Raw genomic sequence first — 14,756 nt, 5'->3', positions numbered from 1 at the left:
TATGCTGTTGTTGGCACTGTTGTTGAATGTTTTCCTTTTCTAGGTCCTCAATGGCGTTGAAGTGTTTTTATGTGCAAGTGTTTGTTTCACCGCCCGTCAGACCGGTTACAAGTGCTATTCCATTTCACAGGGCCATGACATACCCCCCTCTTGAAAAATGGCAAGCGTCCTTGATTGCATTCTGGTGATACAGCAAAATATCCAAAGTGAAATATACAATATGGCAAGATCAGCGTCCCAATCTCTCTAAGCCATGCACATGTATCAACATTCACTGCAAACCAATGGCGTAGTAGTAGTTCAAGTTGTATACCACTGTGAACCATACACAACCACAATATCCCATGTGACTAGTACACATATATCATAGAAGTCCCATAAACAGATGTACTGTCAGCCACCATCAGTACCTTTGGGTGAGATAAAAACTGCACCAAGCGACCTCTAGATGTCATCTGAGCCTGTCTGTATCAAGGGAGTGGAGGTGCTACCCCCCTCTTGAGCATCAGGCAATGCTCCAGACCCATGCTCTGCTGAACCTGAATGAGCCACAACAAGAGTCGGCTCTAACTCAAAGACATCGAGATAAAGCTACAAAACCTGAGGTGAAACTGTTAAGTCACCTTCCTCCATCCACTTCGCATCCATCGGTGAATAGTTCTTGAACTTCACAAGATAGCGACGGGAAACTTTACCTCGTACCTTTCTTTCCTTATGTGCCAGTATCTGCTCTGGAATAAGAACCTCATCAAGTTCCTCAACTTCCGGCTGAGCATCATCTAATACATCCTCAGGCACATCCCCACGGAAAGGTCTAAGGAGACTCACGTGAAAAGCATTGTGAATCCTCCAGTAATCTAGTAGCTTCAAACGATAGGCTACCTCACCAATCTTTTCCAATACCTGAAAAGGCCCATAATAACGCATGCTCAACTTAGGGAATAAGCGCTCTTTACCCTTCATCTTCTTGAGTCTAGCCCAATCACCTAATGCAAACTCTATAGCACGTATGTGACGGTCTGCGGCTTTCTTTTGCTTTTGCTGAGTTTTCTGGAGTGCCAACTTAACTCTCCGATAAGCTTCATCCATACTCTCCACATACTGATCAGCCTCAAAAATCTTATCCTTTGTATGCAAAATGGGTGGTACCTTCTTCCCTCCTTCCACAATCTCAAAAGGCACCTTGCCTGTCGAGGTATGAACAGTATTGTTATATGCAAACTCTACCAAAGGAAGATACTTTTCCCATTGTTGCTTGTGCTCTGACACATAACATTTAAGAAGATCCAACACTTTAGAGTTAGCCTCTTCTGACTGACCATCTGTTTGTGGATGAAATGATGATGAAAACTTGAGAGTTGAACCCATGTTGTCAAACAACCCTCTCCAGAACAAACTCGTCATCCGTGGATCACGGTCACTAATGATAGACGTAGGCAAGCCATGATACTTGAAGATGTTCGCCATGAACAACTTCACCATATGATCCACTTTGATCGTCTTACGCACGGGAATGAAATGAGCCTGCTTACTGAACCTGCATATGATAGTCCAAATGCCATCATTGCCCGTTTGTGTCCGTGGAAGATCAAATATAAAATCCATGGCAATGCTCTCCCAAGGGCTATCTGGAATAGGTAAAGGCTGTAATAACCCTGGTGTCTTTTGACGGTCAAACTTTACCTTCTGACATACGATGCATTGCCTCACAAAGGCATCAACATCTCTTCTCAAGGTTGGCCAATAAAAGAAAGTCTCCACTGCTTTTACCGTGGCGTCAATACCTCTATGACCAGCATACGGTGGAGCATGACTTTCAATCATAACCTTGAGTCGCAATGGCCTGGTAACACAGTCTGCCATGCATCAATAAAAACCCATCTCTGAGAGTGTAATGCTCATGCCGCTGACCCTCAGACATCTGATCATACAACCTGCCAAAGTCCTCATCATGGGCATACTGCTCTTTCATTTCATCAAGCTCATGATGGTAAGCAAGTGAAACTGCGGAGACCTGTGGCTTGCGTGACAAAGCATCTGCCACTACATTCTTTTTGCCTTCCACATGCACAATCTGAAAGTGAAACATAGACAAAAAGTTTGCCCAACGCATATGCTTCTCTGAAAGCTTAGTTTGCGTGAGGAAATAACGCAAGGTCTGATGATCTGTCTGCACAGTGAAATTAGCCCCAAGCAAGTAGTGTTTCCATGTAGAAAGAGCGTGAATTACAGGCTACAGCCAACATCTCTTTCTCATAAACTTGTAAATGCTTCTCGGCATCTTGCAATATTCTACTCTCATAAGCTATCACATGTACCTCTTGCATGAGAACTGCCCCAATGCTACTTCCACATGCATCACACTAGGTCCGGTAACACCAATACTGGATCCGAAGTAAGCTTTTCTTTGAGCTTTTAGAATGCTGTAATTTCCCGATCAGCCCATCTAAACGGAGTTGCCTTCTTTGTCAAGGCATGAAGAGGCTAAGCAATTTCAGCAAAATACCGTATGTACCGCCTGTCATAGGAACACAATCCTAGAAAGCTGCGTACATCATGCACGGTCCTCAAATCTGGCCAATTAAGAATGGCTTCCACCTTCGCTGGATCCATACGGACTCCATGCTTAGACACAATATGCCCCAAGAAATGTGTCTCTTGCAAAAAGAACTCACTCTTCTTGCCATTAACAACCAGCCTATGGTTCCTGAGTTCTGCGAACACAATGGCCAAATGCCTTCTATGCTCTTCCTCAGTTTGTGAATGCACAATCATATCATCAAAGAATGTGCCCACAAACGCTCTATGAGGCCTGAAAATCGTGTCCATCATTCTGTTAAATGTGGCAGGTGCATTTGTCAAACCAAAGGGCATAACCAAGAACTCATACAACCCAAACGTGGTTCGGAATGCTGTCTTATGTACATCCTCGGGTCTAATTCGTATCTGATGATACCCGCTTTTCAAGTCAATACGACTAAAGACTATGGAGCCCTGTAAGCCGTCCAAAATGTCATCAATCCTCGGTATGGGGAATCGATTCTTGATGGTATTCTTGTTCAGCGTCCTGTAGTCAATACACATGCGCCAAGAACCATCCTTCTTTTGCACTAAGAGTACACGTGAGCAAAAGGGTGATGAGCTAGGCTGTATCAACCCTTTATTCAAAAGCTCTTGCACCTGACTCATAATCTCTTCCTGTTGGGCTGCACTAACACGGTACGGCGGTCTATTTGGTGGAGTACTACCAGGAATTAGATCAATGGCATGATCTTCTGGCTTCTCAGGAGGAAGTTCTCCTGGCAATGACTCGAAAAAACAATCTTGGAACCCACATAAGAAATCAATCCTGTCCTTATCTAACATAGACAAATTAGACTTAGACTCATCATCTTGTGCATCCTTTACATAAATTAAGTACGCGCAAAGATGCTTTTTCATTACTGATGAAATTGCCGAAGCGGATACAATAGGAACAAATTCCCCTTTAAGTTTTACATCCAAAACATGTTCTTTCCCTCTATGAGTCAGAGTGATTTTCCTATTGTATGTGTCCACCACCGCATGTACTCTGTGGCACCATGGCATACCCAACAAAACATCACAGCCATCAAGTGGCATGATGAAAAACTCTTCGCTGTCCACATAACCCTGCAAATGAAGCCGAAGCTTCCCAATGATAGGAGTAACGGGTTCTGCATACCCTGGACAAGCCATGTTAGCCTCATATAACGGCCCCATCTCCTCTGCACGAATCTCCAATCAGCCAGCCAAATCTGGTGAAATGAAGTTGGCTCTAGCACCTGTGTCAAAGAATATCAAGGCATTCTGATCTCTCACTTTGCCCATGCCCTGCACAACTCTGTCTCTTCACCACCTTGCTGTTCCCCCACAAGATCAGGAACTAACCCTGCAGAAGGTTTTGGTTTCTTTGACTTGGGCTCTCCTTTATTGTCAGAGTCCTTTTGGGACTTTCTCTTGGAACAATTAAATGACATATGTCCCTCTTCAGTACAATAAAAACATTACCGAGCATCTCTCAAAGCCTGTCTTTCCTCAGAAGTTCTCTTGGACATTGGCAACTTCTTATACCGCGTCTCTGAAGAACCTTTAGCATCACGAGAAGCATGCCCAGATTTTTCAGCTTTCTTGCTCGAGTTCTTACTTCCTTTAAACCCAGATGATCCTCCAGTGAGTAACGCATTAGCTGTCATAGCATTCTCTATCATCTGTGACATGTTCGTTACTCGAGTCTTGATACAATAATCTCGCACCTCTTTGGGCAGCCCACAACAATACTTCTCTACCTTCTCAGACAAAGGCACTGCACAGTAAGAAGTCACTGGGAGTAAAGCTTCCCAAAACTTCTTGTTATAATCTTCCAAATTTTCACACTTTGAAGCATCCAACTTGTGCCATGCAGTCATAACATCCACCTCAAATGTAGATGTGAGCCATACGGAAGAGAAAACCTGTTTAAATTGTACCCAAGTAGTGGGTGCTATGCCCTTCAAAAGAAGAGTAGACCACCACTGCAAAGCATTGCCTTTGAGAAAAGTGGCAGCTTTCCTCACCTTAGAGGACTCTGTGTAATTCCCACCAGAAAAAGCAGCATCAAACTGCTGTAAAAAGGTGAGTGCTTTTAATTTATCTTTGGCCCCACTGAATGTATCAAACTTCACAGCAGCTCCCCCTTCCTTATAGTCCTTCGCCTTTCCCATAGGTGTTAGATTATCATACGGAAGTGGCTTCGCAAGATTGCTGCCCCCAACATTCATGTCCATCATAGGGTCAACATTACCCATTCCCACACCTGGCATGCCATACATTCCAGCCATGTTTCCAAACATACCATTATGCATACCTGGCTGCATACCACCATACATGTTTGCTTGCATTCCAAGTTGCATGCCCCCAAACATATTTCCTTGCATTCCGGACTGCATACCAGGCTGAAAATTAGCTCCAAAAGGCCCTGGCATACCCATGCCTCCCTGAGGATAACCCCCACTCATAGATTGGAACACCGAGCCGCCACCAAAATAACCTGGATGCATAGTCTGCTGAGGAATAGATGGCTGTCCAAAGAAGGAACTCTGAGAGTTAGCACCATAAGCATGCTGCATATTCGGAAACTGGCCAAAAGATGGATCCTGTGGGATGGCACCACTATGACCCTGAGGAAGGTTCTTAAAACGCACCTTCTTCTTCTTCTTTTCGGGCTCTGTACGGGATCTCATAAATTCAGAAAACTTCTCACTTTGTGTGAGCTGCATAAATACATCCATAACACTAGCCAAACGAACTTTAAACCGAGCATCATCATCCTCTTTACCGAGTACATCTTCTGGCTGTGTTACATCCTCATAATGCTCATCATCTGCAGCCTATTCTCCTGCAAAAATATCCTCAGATGCATTTCTCTCAGGAGAGGTCTCTTGCTCTTCCTCTTCATGATAGAAGTACTCATCTTCTGTATCAGACATGTTGCTGAATTTTTCAGCGATGACTTTCCTCGAGGCAACCACAAGCTCACCCCCTTAAGAAAGTTGATGATTGGTCCCGGCAACGGAACCTTGAAACCGGCCTCTAGTAGAAACCAAAGTGCGGTAGACTAGCAGTCACCCTTCCACTTGTAGTCTAGATATGAAAACAAATTGGATTGGAGCTAGAGTGCCCCAAATCTGAAAATAGAACGACACCTGTTGGCCCCAAAGCTTGGCGCCCCTTGCGGTATTTCTTTATTCAATTTCAGAAATATGTAAGGCTGAGTACAACAAAACCAGCCAAGAGAATACACCTGTATGTCCAATCTGGCAGCCCACAATACCTCTTAGCACAGAGGATTCACACACAGATCTGTGTCTCAAAGCAACACTTTGTGCTCCCCTCTGATCAGCCAAGACCATTTAGCAGGACAGCCTTGAGCATACATCTGGCATATCTCATGCACATGATTCAACAACTCAGCACAAACATACATTCCCAATCTCTGTTTCCACCCTTTTCAATCTGCCATACCCCTCCTCTCACAAGGGGCCAGATAGCACAAATCTGCAGCAGACATAAGCTAATGGAAAGAAAGGTAGATGAACAAATTCAGAGCTTACCAAAATCAGCTCGTGGATCTGCACCCGTGGAGCAATTCGTACCAGTCTGCACTTGACAACGACTGTCTATACTGTTTCCCCTGCAACCACTTGACTATCGCACCAACCAAGCTCTGGAAGAGCTCTGCCAACTGGGAGTGTTGTACCTGTCTATACAGACCAGAAAATCAGAACTGTTCCTGTCCGTACAGTCTGTACCAGCAATCCACGTGACACTGTACCTGCCTGCGCTGCCTGAAACCAGTCTCTGTACCCGACTGTACCTGCTCAGCCAGTCAGCGCCACCTGTACCAGTTCTGTCCACCGCCGCCAGTACCTGCACTGTCCAACGCCGCCAGCTCTCCTGCTCTGTCCATACAGTTGTCCGTACAACTGTACCTGCAGGCACCAGAACCTGCAACAGCAGTTCTGTACCTGTGCGCAGCCTGTACCAGTAGATGTACCTGCAGCAACAACTCTATACCTGTGCGCAGCCTATACCAGTAGATGTACCTGCAGAGCAGCCTGTCCGTACAGAGCTGTACGGCTGGATTGTACGGCCTGTTTTGCACAGAAATCAGCAGCCAAACCAGTCGACTTGCTTCCTTCTGCTCTCCACGCTTGCAACATGCACGTATGTTACACGCCTCCCAAAAGCAAGAGAGAGAGTGAAGTGAGAGAGGCATGCAACTCCCAAAAGTGGAGTTGCCCCCTCTCCAAACTTATCCTAGGGCCCCAACTTTAATAATAATTAAAGTTCCCTACAGGCCACTAAGGCCTAGGGGCAACCTCCAATAAAACATTAAAAACATTAATGTTTTTGTCCCCCTTCACATCTGAAGTGTCCACACATCATTCTCATTTGTCCGGGCACCCCAAATGTGAATCATTTAATATTTTGGCTCAGCAACCACCATGCCCACACTTGTGCTGTTCCATTTTCACAGGGCCATGACAACTCCCACTGAATCTTTTAAGATCCAACTACAATCTATAGGTACATCCTTCTTTCTGAGCAAATTTCTCCAAAGCTCATGGACACTCAGCAAAATGACTCTAAAGCAATTACTTAACCATTTTGAGACCGAAGTTAAAGAGGTATTGCTAGAGGCAACTATAAATCTAGGCTTCTTGGGATGTTTATGAAACTTCCAAATATCATATAGAAAAGGTAGCTTATTTAGGCTTCTTGATATGTTTATGAAACTTCCAAATATCATATAGAAAAGGTAACTTATTGCTCACCTTGAAACCAAAAGATTTACAAAAATCTTGGTATTTTGCAACAACCTCTTGAAGCGAGAGAGAGCTACTTCATACATTTGAGTAGAAGGGTTAAATTCTCTCAAAAGACATTCTAAATAGGACTTTTTGCATGTAAACACAAAATTATTAGAACATTTGTCTACATAGGAAATTACGAAATCTCGATGAAACTTACGGAGATAAATTAAGTCACTTGACGATAAAGAGATGCCATTAGAGCAAATAGTACTTGAATGGGATTTTGTAAGTTTTAAAAAAGCCTTTACTTTCGCGTTCCAATAACAAAGAATGCCTTGAACTCCAAGAGACTCGTCACTCTTCTACCTTATTGACAAAATTGGAGATTCCCTTGTCAATATCTTCAAAACACAAGCATCAACCGAAGAGGAAACTCTAAATTTAGTGCCTTTTATAAACAGCTCTTGACGGGACATAGAAGGAAGAATAGAACAATCAACTGTAACTATATACCCTAAAGACTCATCCACAAAAGACAAGAAAACCACCTTGTTACAACATTGACTATTAAGAATGGTTGATTTAGCAGGCTCCTTCAAGTTCTTGCCAATATCTGAATAATTAAAGGCTTTTTGTTCTAAAGTTTGTATATACTTGAAGGCAACTACACCACACCTTCTTGACACAAGAAGGAAGAGAGTCCATAACTTCAAGTAAACGCAAAATAAAGCTCAAACCTATCTTATCTAGATCGAGAAAAGTGAACACAGTAATCAACAAATCCTTTTTCACAAGAAAAGAACACGGGGTAGAGAATTTGGACTTACGGTACTTACCTAACAAAAGCTTTAATTGATTGCTATGAGATCTACTAATCCCCAGATCCTCAAAAGAAAAGTTTTCTATTCTAGAGTATAAAGAATTTTAAAGAGATTTCTGACATTATACATGTCATAAAATTTATAAGAGAAAAGGCCTCAAAGTCATGATCTTATCTAAGTGTAATAATCTTCGATTATAGTCTCTAGAAGTAAAAACTCTTCTGTTTGAAGCATTCACAAACTCTACCTCATGGTTTACTACACCTTCAACTTCTATGTCATGATGGATAAGGTTGTCTACAAGTCCGAAGCCAATGTGTGCGAGACCTTCGTCATTCTTATCCTCCTAGATTTGTATCTTCTGCAAATCAGCTTCTCCCTCTGGTCTTTTCTCAATGTCGTTCACAATGTTCCATGCACCATCCTGCATGAGAAGGAGATGAATCCTCATTTGCCATGTGGGAAAGTTCGTTCCAGAGAACTTCTCAAATGCAATGCTGCTCCTATGTAGATCCATGATGCTATGAATGTTGAAGAAAGAGAGCCCCCAAGAAATTTGAATGATGTAATCCTTCAAATGTTAACACAGGGTAGAGATTTCAAGAAAAGCCGAATTTTTTACATGTTGTAGGCTTTAATTATACAATTTTTGCCCTGATTTTGGAAACCCCCAAATTTGGATATGTACAAAGCTTCAATTTTGATGCAAAAGGTAAGAAATCAAGAAAGCCCAAATTTTATGTTGATGTATAACTGCTGATTTTGACGAGTTTAACAAGTTTTAGTAAAAGCCCCAAATATTACCATTTGATTTTTCTCACACGTGTCGCGCTACTTCGTGATGATGACATGCTCCTTCGTGCTAATGACCTGAAGCCAATGATGGGCAACTTGATGGTACAGCAGGGCAGAGGCGGATGTTGGTGCTTCAGCAGATGGCGATGGAGCAGTGGTTCTGGTTAAACTAGCATCAAAGGCAGATTGCGCAAGTGGGCTCTGTCATGGCTTGTCAACTGCCACTTCAACAAGCATGGTGGGTAGCACCTTGACATGGAGATGGATGACGCTTAGGGCTATGAGCATAGGAAGAGGACAACCATTGCATACTGGAGTGCGCAAATAAACAATGTGGGAGGATCCGAGATATAAACTTTATACATCATGTAGTAGATCTCTTGACTTCCAAGGAAGCTTATGAGATGCTAGACAAGCTCTTCGGAGCTCAAGGAAAGAACTCCAAGGTTTCCCTGTAGATTGAGTTCTATAGACTCATGATGCAATCACATGAGAGCTTTGATGGTCACGTGAATAAGATGAAGTCCCTCATGAGCTCGCAACACTCAAAGTAAATGTAGAGAAATATGTAGTCGTAGCGGTGCTTATCAAGTGTCCATGCTAGAAGAACCCTATGGTACCCTCATCACCACACTTAAAAACCTCCCGACACTTACCCTGAAAAAAATCATAAACTCCTTCAAAGAGGAAGAAAGGATGGTCTAAGCCAAAGCTGCAAGAGGAGACATCTCCTTATACACAAAGAAACAGAACTTCAAAGGTCCAAAGCGTTCCTTGTGTGGTAGAAACAATCATGAAGAGGATTGTTACTCGAAAAAAGCCGTACAGACATCGTGGTAAACATAACCACAATGAAAAGTATTGCTAAGAACGAGTTGTCCTCTCCTATTGCCTTATTCTTGAACTTCTTCTCTTCTTCTTTGAAGGAGTTGATGACTCCTTTCTAGGGTGAGGTTTGGGAAATTTTTGAGTGTTGTGATGAGGTTTCCATAGGGATCTTCACGCATTGACAACAGCTACGGCCACGTCTTTATCTACCTTGGCGTTAAGTGCAGTAAGCTGGTTCATTAGGGATTTCATCTTGTTCACATGAGCATCAAAGTTCTCATGTGACCGCATCATTAGGCCATAGCACTCTATCTGCAAAGAGACCTTAGAATTCTTTCCATGTGCTCCAAAGAGCTTATCTAGCATTTCATAGGCTTCTTTGGAAGTCAGGAGATCAACAAGATGGTGTATGAAGTTGTCGACACGCCTAGGGCTATGAGACCAAAGGCTTTCTAATCACGGAGTTTCCAAGCGTTGTGGGCTTCATCTTCTGCTTAAGGCATCTTTTCCTCCCCCTCACAAATCTTTGTTCTGCCATGCCAACTTAAAGGAAACAAGGTCAATTTTACCCTTGGATCTACCATCCCTAAAATTCACATGTGTGCTCATATACATATACCTAGATGAATCCAGGAACATGCCCAAATTCAGCTTTTAGGAACGTGCATGTTATATACTCATGATAGTCAACCCACAAGACTATATAACTATCAACTCCATTATGCATAGTATGGACTAGATACTACGACATCCCCACTAACGTCATCAATGCCCAATAGTGGGTGTAGAACTCTGTATCAAGATATGCTCACACACACGCACTCCACACACACACACACATAAGAGCATATATTCACACAAAGCCCTTCGTACTAAGTTTCTGTCAAACCTCCAGAGATGCGGGGCAGACTCAGCCATAATGAAGCCTAGCACTAAGGGAAGTAGCAAATAGAAAGAATTAGTGCAACAAATAAGTAGTTGATAGTGCAAATGCACGGCTAAAGATAGGCCTCTATGCATCTTCATATGCTTCACCACAAAACGTGAGCATGGAAAAAGCATGGTTAGATGTAGCCATTTTTTGTTATGTTCAGAGAGAAACTTTTCCATAGGGGTAACTTGCTCAAACCATTGCTTATCTGTTACTTTACGGAATTTGACAAACTGTCTAAATAGTCTATACATTCCAAACTTTTAACTTGAGACCAAAAGAATCTGTTGGCTTCATGAAGTTTTGAGGCGTTAAATTGAGAGTTGAAGAGGCTTTACTGTTTTAAAAACAACGCCCTCACAGTTAATTTAGATTTAAAATCCCTTAAAAGGGGCGCCACTTTGCATTTCCAAATAATCACTAGACATTCAAAGCCCAGAGTTGGTGATAAAACCAAACATACCATAGTCTCCAAGTTCATCACATCGGTGGATGAGATAGCTGTCAGATTAAAAGGTTTCAGACACCGTTGCGTTACAGCTAAGCTAAATGCAGTAGGATTCCCAATAATATTCGCAAGAATCCACCAAATATAAAATCTATTGAATTCTATTCGGAGTCAACTGCTTTACCACTTAAAAACTCACTACCCCAATTAGTTACATTGAGTGAGTCTTGCAACTCTGAGCGGAAACTTGTTTCTTTCCAAGAAATAGTCAACAAAGAGCACAACTCTGATGATAGAAAGAGCCTGCGAAACCCACCGGGAGGGGACTCATGCAGGGTGAAAATCAGGGACGAATTTTAGACCAATGGCTAATCACATGTATTTTTTGTTGTCATAACCAAGTTCATGTAGAGGAGCAAGTCTTCTGGGTGCTTTGATAACATGGCCATAATTCCGTAGACACTTGGAGAGCTCACTATCTACAGGATACGATTCTCAACCTTAATGACCAATTGCTTGACGATTGAGAGATTCTTAGTTTTGGCACTAGAAATCCTATGCGCATACCTGTCAACGCCCGTGGAAGGCTAAAATGGCCTAGTATATGTTTCTCTCTGCTCCCTCTCCATACACACACACACACCTCTTACAGAGACTGTTTTGCCTCTCTCCCCCCCAAACACACACACGCACATCTCACAGAGAAACTGTTTGATGAGAGAAGGAGCGAAACGAACCAGGAACGCAAGATCGCGGACTCGGGTGCCTCCTCAGAAGAAAAAGCAGAGAAATGCGAGTGTGCGGGGCACAAGTAAAACCTATACTGTTAGCCGAACACAGTTTGTCCGGCCGAATTTTAAACTTGAGCCCACGGGCGCCTAGTGTAGTAGTTCGATACCCCTCTTGACTAAGTCACACGGGTGTTAGAAGAAGCTTCCACCATGGGATCTACGGCTGGGAAGTGAGGCGCGCTTTTTGTTAAAATTTGGGCCGTCCAAACTATGAAACTAGGCTAAAAATATTGAACTTGGGCATCAGGCTGACGTGAAAGCATTTTTGCACTCGTGGCAAGTAGGGTGAGTGACATGGGTGTATGCGTGGCTGTGGGGACACGAGGGGAGCACAGGGCTGACGATTGTGCTAAATTTGAATTGCATGAATCGCTCCTCTCTCTCTCTCTCTCTCTCTCTCTCTCTCTCTCACACACACACACACACACATATTATCAATTTGTCGTGCTCACCCTATCTCTTGTAACATTCAACCTGATAACCCATGCATCCATAGAGAGAGGTGAGTATAAGGATTTGGGAATGCTCCATGCTATCTACATGTCTACAATAAAAGGAGAGAGGGGAGGGATGCAGACGGAATGGCACCAGCAACAGCTGTAGAAGTAGAAGAAGAACAATACCTCCAATCTGCCAACTGCTACTATGATAAGCAAAATGCCTCTACCATTGTCACTACCAAGCTATGTAGAGGGACGTGCATTCGATATGGTAAGCTTATTTAATGCTCCGTCTCTCCAATCTATTTTCTTATTTTTGTGCCATTGTTTATTTAGGTTTTCATATTGATCAAGAAGGAACTTGAAGGGAAATAAGACTATCCATAGTTGTGTTAGCTTGCAAAACAAGAGCCGATTGCCAACAAGTGCTTGTTGATAAAGCACAATGCAATGCATTTTATCATTGAGGCTTATTTTATAATGGCATCATAATGACCTTCTGATGCATTGCTTCATGAAATCCTCCACACCCACTTCATGCCTCTTTTGTTATCGAGTAAGCTCTTCAATGCATTCATTTTTCTAGAATTCGATCCACAAAAAGTTTATTGCATCATGAATTCTTCAAGGAGATGGTTGTGCAATTAGCAATCCAATGGAGGAGGGAGAGGAGGGCATACACAATGAGCTAGAAGCTTTGAATTCTTGGTGGGATTGGAGGTTTTCACATCCAAATCCATGTGTAGGGAGCAGCCCTCAAGGGATTGTTTGCAATGAATGGGGGGTCTATGGCACCCCACTTCTAACCAACTTGAAGCCCTCTCTACAAAGCCTGTCATCTATATAAAGTGTTAGTATTGTTGGTGCAATCCCAAGTACATATGGGAAGCTTCTATGCCTTTTTCAGTTCAATGTAGTCTTATTTTATCTAGCTTTTGATCTTATTTTATGACGCCATGAGTGATGGCTAAGAAGGGCCACTAAATGGAATGCATCAGCTTGTTCTAAGCACACCATAGAATTTTGACTAGGATCGATCCCACTACTTAAACAAGGAATTTACGTTAAAACATGGTAAGGGTGGGAAGATTCTTTCACTTCGGTGCTTGTAGAAGGGAGAATTTGTGGGTGTTTATAAGAATTAGGATAGCCAAATTCTCTTGCGGGAAAGCTAACTCTTGAGGATCCATTTAGAAGCTATTCTATTTGCAAGGTTCTCTATGTACATAAGCTGAATTAAATATGATGGCCTTATTTTGGATTGATGGGCAAATGAAATAAAGGAGCTTATCATAAAGGACTTGATCAGTAATTTTATTCCAGATCTAAATCAGGCAAGCTCTCTCTCTCTCTCTCTCTCTCTCTCTCTCTCTCTCTCTCTCTCTCTCTCTCTCTCTCTCTCTCTCATGTGTGTGTATTCTCTTGATTTGGGCATTGTACATGATATCAACTTGCTGATGGGTGCAATATGTGCAGCGATACATCAAGTGATAACATTGATCAAGATGAGTACATTCAAGATGAGGAGGTACATTTATGTCCCATAGCTTATGACGTCATCGATGGTTCTCAAAGTCTATACCCCAAATCAAGGGATACCTTGGACCCATATTTTTATGTCTCCAATACATTTTTCTCTTTTAACAAGCAAAGCCATAGTTTAATGAAAGCTTATCTTCAAGGGAAAATCAAAGTGACACTTGATACATTAAAGGCACATGATTCTCGAGGTTTGCTCAACTTGAAGAGGTGGAAGAGGATGAAGGAGGGTTTGTGTGTTAGTCCTACCCATGATGACAGTGAATACATTTGCTTGAAATTGGCACCAAACCTAAAGATCGCAACCATTGAAGATTGGGAATGCATTATACAAGAAACTCATCTCCCTCCAGATCATACAATACACAAAGGTGAGAAAGATACTATAAATTCAATCAAGACACACAATGGTGAGAAAGATACTATAAATTCAATCAAGACACAATGGTCCACAAATATTCAAAGCCATGGAATTCCAATAAGCTATATCAAAGATTGGATCGTTCTTTGTGGATGCCAGTTGCATGAAAGACATCAGCAAGATGTTCATAAAGTACGTGTAAGTGAGAAAGAACACAAAAAACCCTCTTCGATTATAGTCACAGATCAGCCTCATGTTCAAGAATGCTTGATTGACATCATGATTCAGCACAAGGTAAGACTAGTGCAGCTTCGATCTACAAAGCACAGTGGGCCACATCAGTGGGTGAAAGAGTTTTCTTGTCATCGACGAGGGGGAAGGCCTTCTCAAAGTGGTGGTGATAAGCGAAGATTGCGAAAATCAAAGCGGTGCGGCTGTCCCTTCAAGGTAGTCTTGGAGTATGCAAACGACTTGACAAGGTTAACATTC

The 14,756-nt window shown here is 42.5% G+C and overlaps 1 protein-coding gene across 5 annotated transcripts in view; it reads right to left on the bottom strand.

The window, feature by feature from the left end:
• The window catches only part of LOC147628144 (ranBP2-type zinc finger protein At1g67325-like), a 57,139-nt gene extending 45,135 nt beyond the window's left edge, over positions 1–12,004 (bottom strand). The window contains exons 1-2 of one of the 5 annotated variants that reach the window (XM_086813179.1): positions 11,874–12,004; positions 8,382–8,558 (exon numbers count right to left, since the gene is read on the bottom strand). The gene's annotated coding sequence lies outside the window, so the exon portion shown is untranslated. The remainder of the gene's footprint in view (positions 1–8,381; positions 8,559–11,873) is intronic. The other 4 variants (XM_086813180.1, XM_086813182.1, XM_086813178.1 and 1 more) reach the window with 4 other exon arrangements.
• Between the last annotated feature and the right edge of the window lie 2,752 nt (positions 12,005–14,756).

Source organism: Cibotium barometz, chromosome 19, assembly GCF_041138505.1.
Source record: "Cibotium barometz isolate CiBa-2024 chromosome 19, ASM4113850v1, whole genome shotgun sequence".
NCBI classification, from domain to species: domain Eukaryota; kingdom Viridiplantae; phylum Streptophyta; class Polypodiopsida; order Cyatheales; family Cibotiaceae; genus Cibotium; species Cibotium barometz.
Note: the sequence above shows the minus strand (reverse complement) of the source record. Positions and strands in the feature narration are given on the sequence as shown.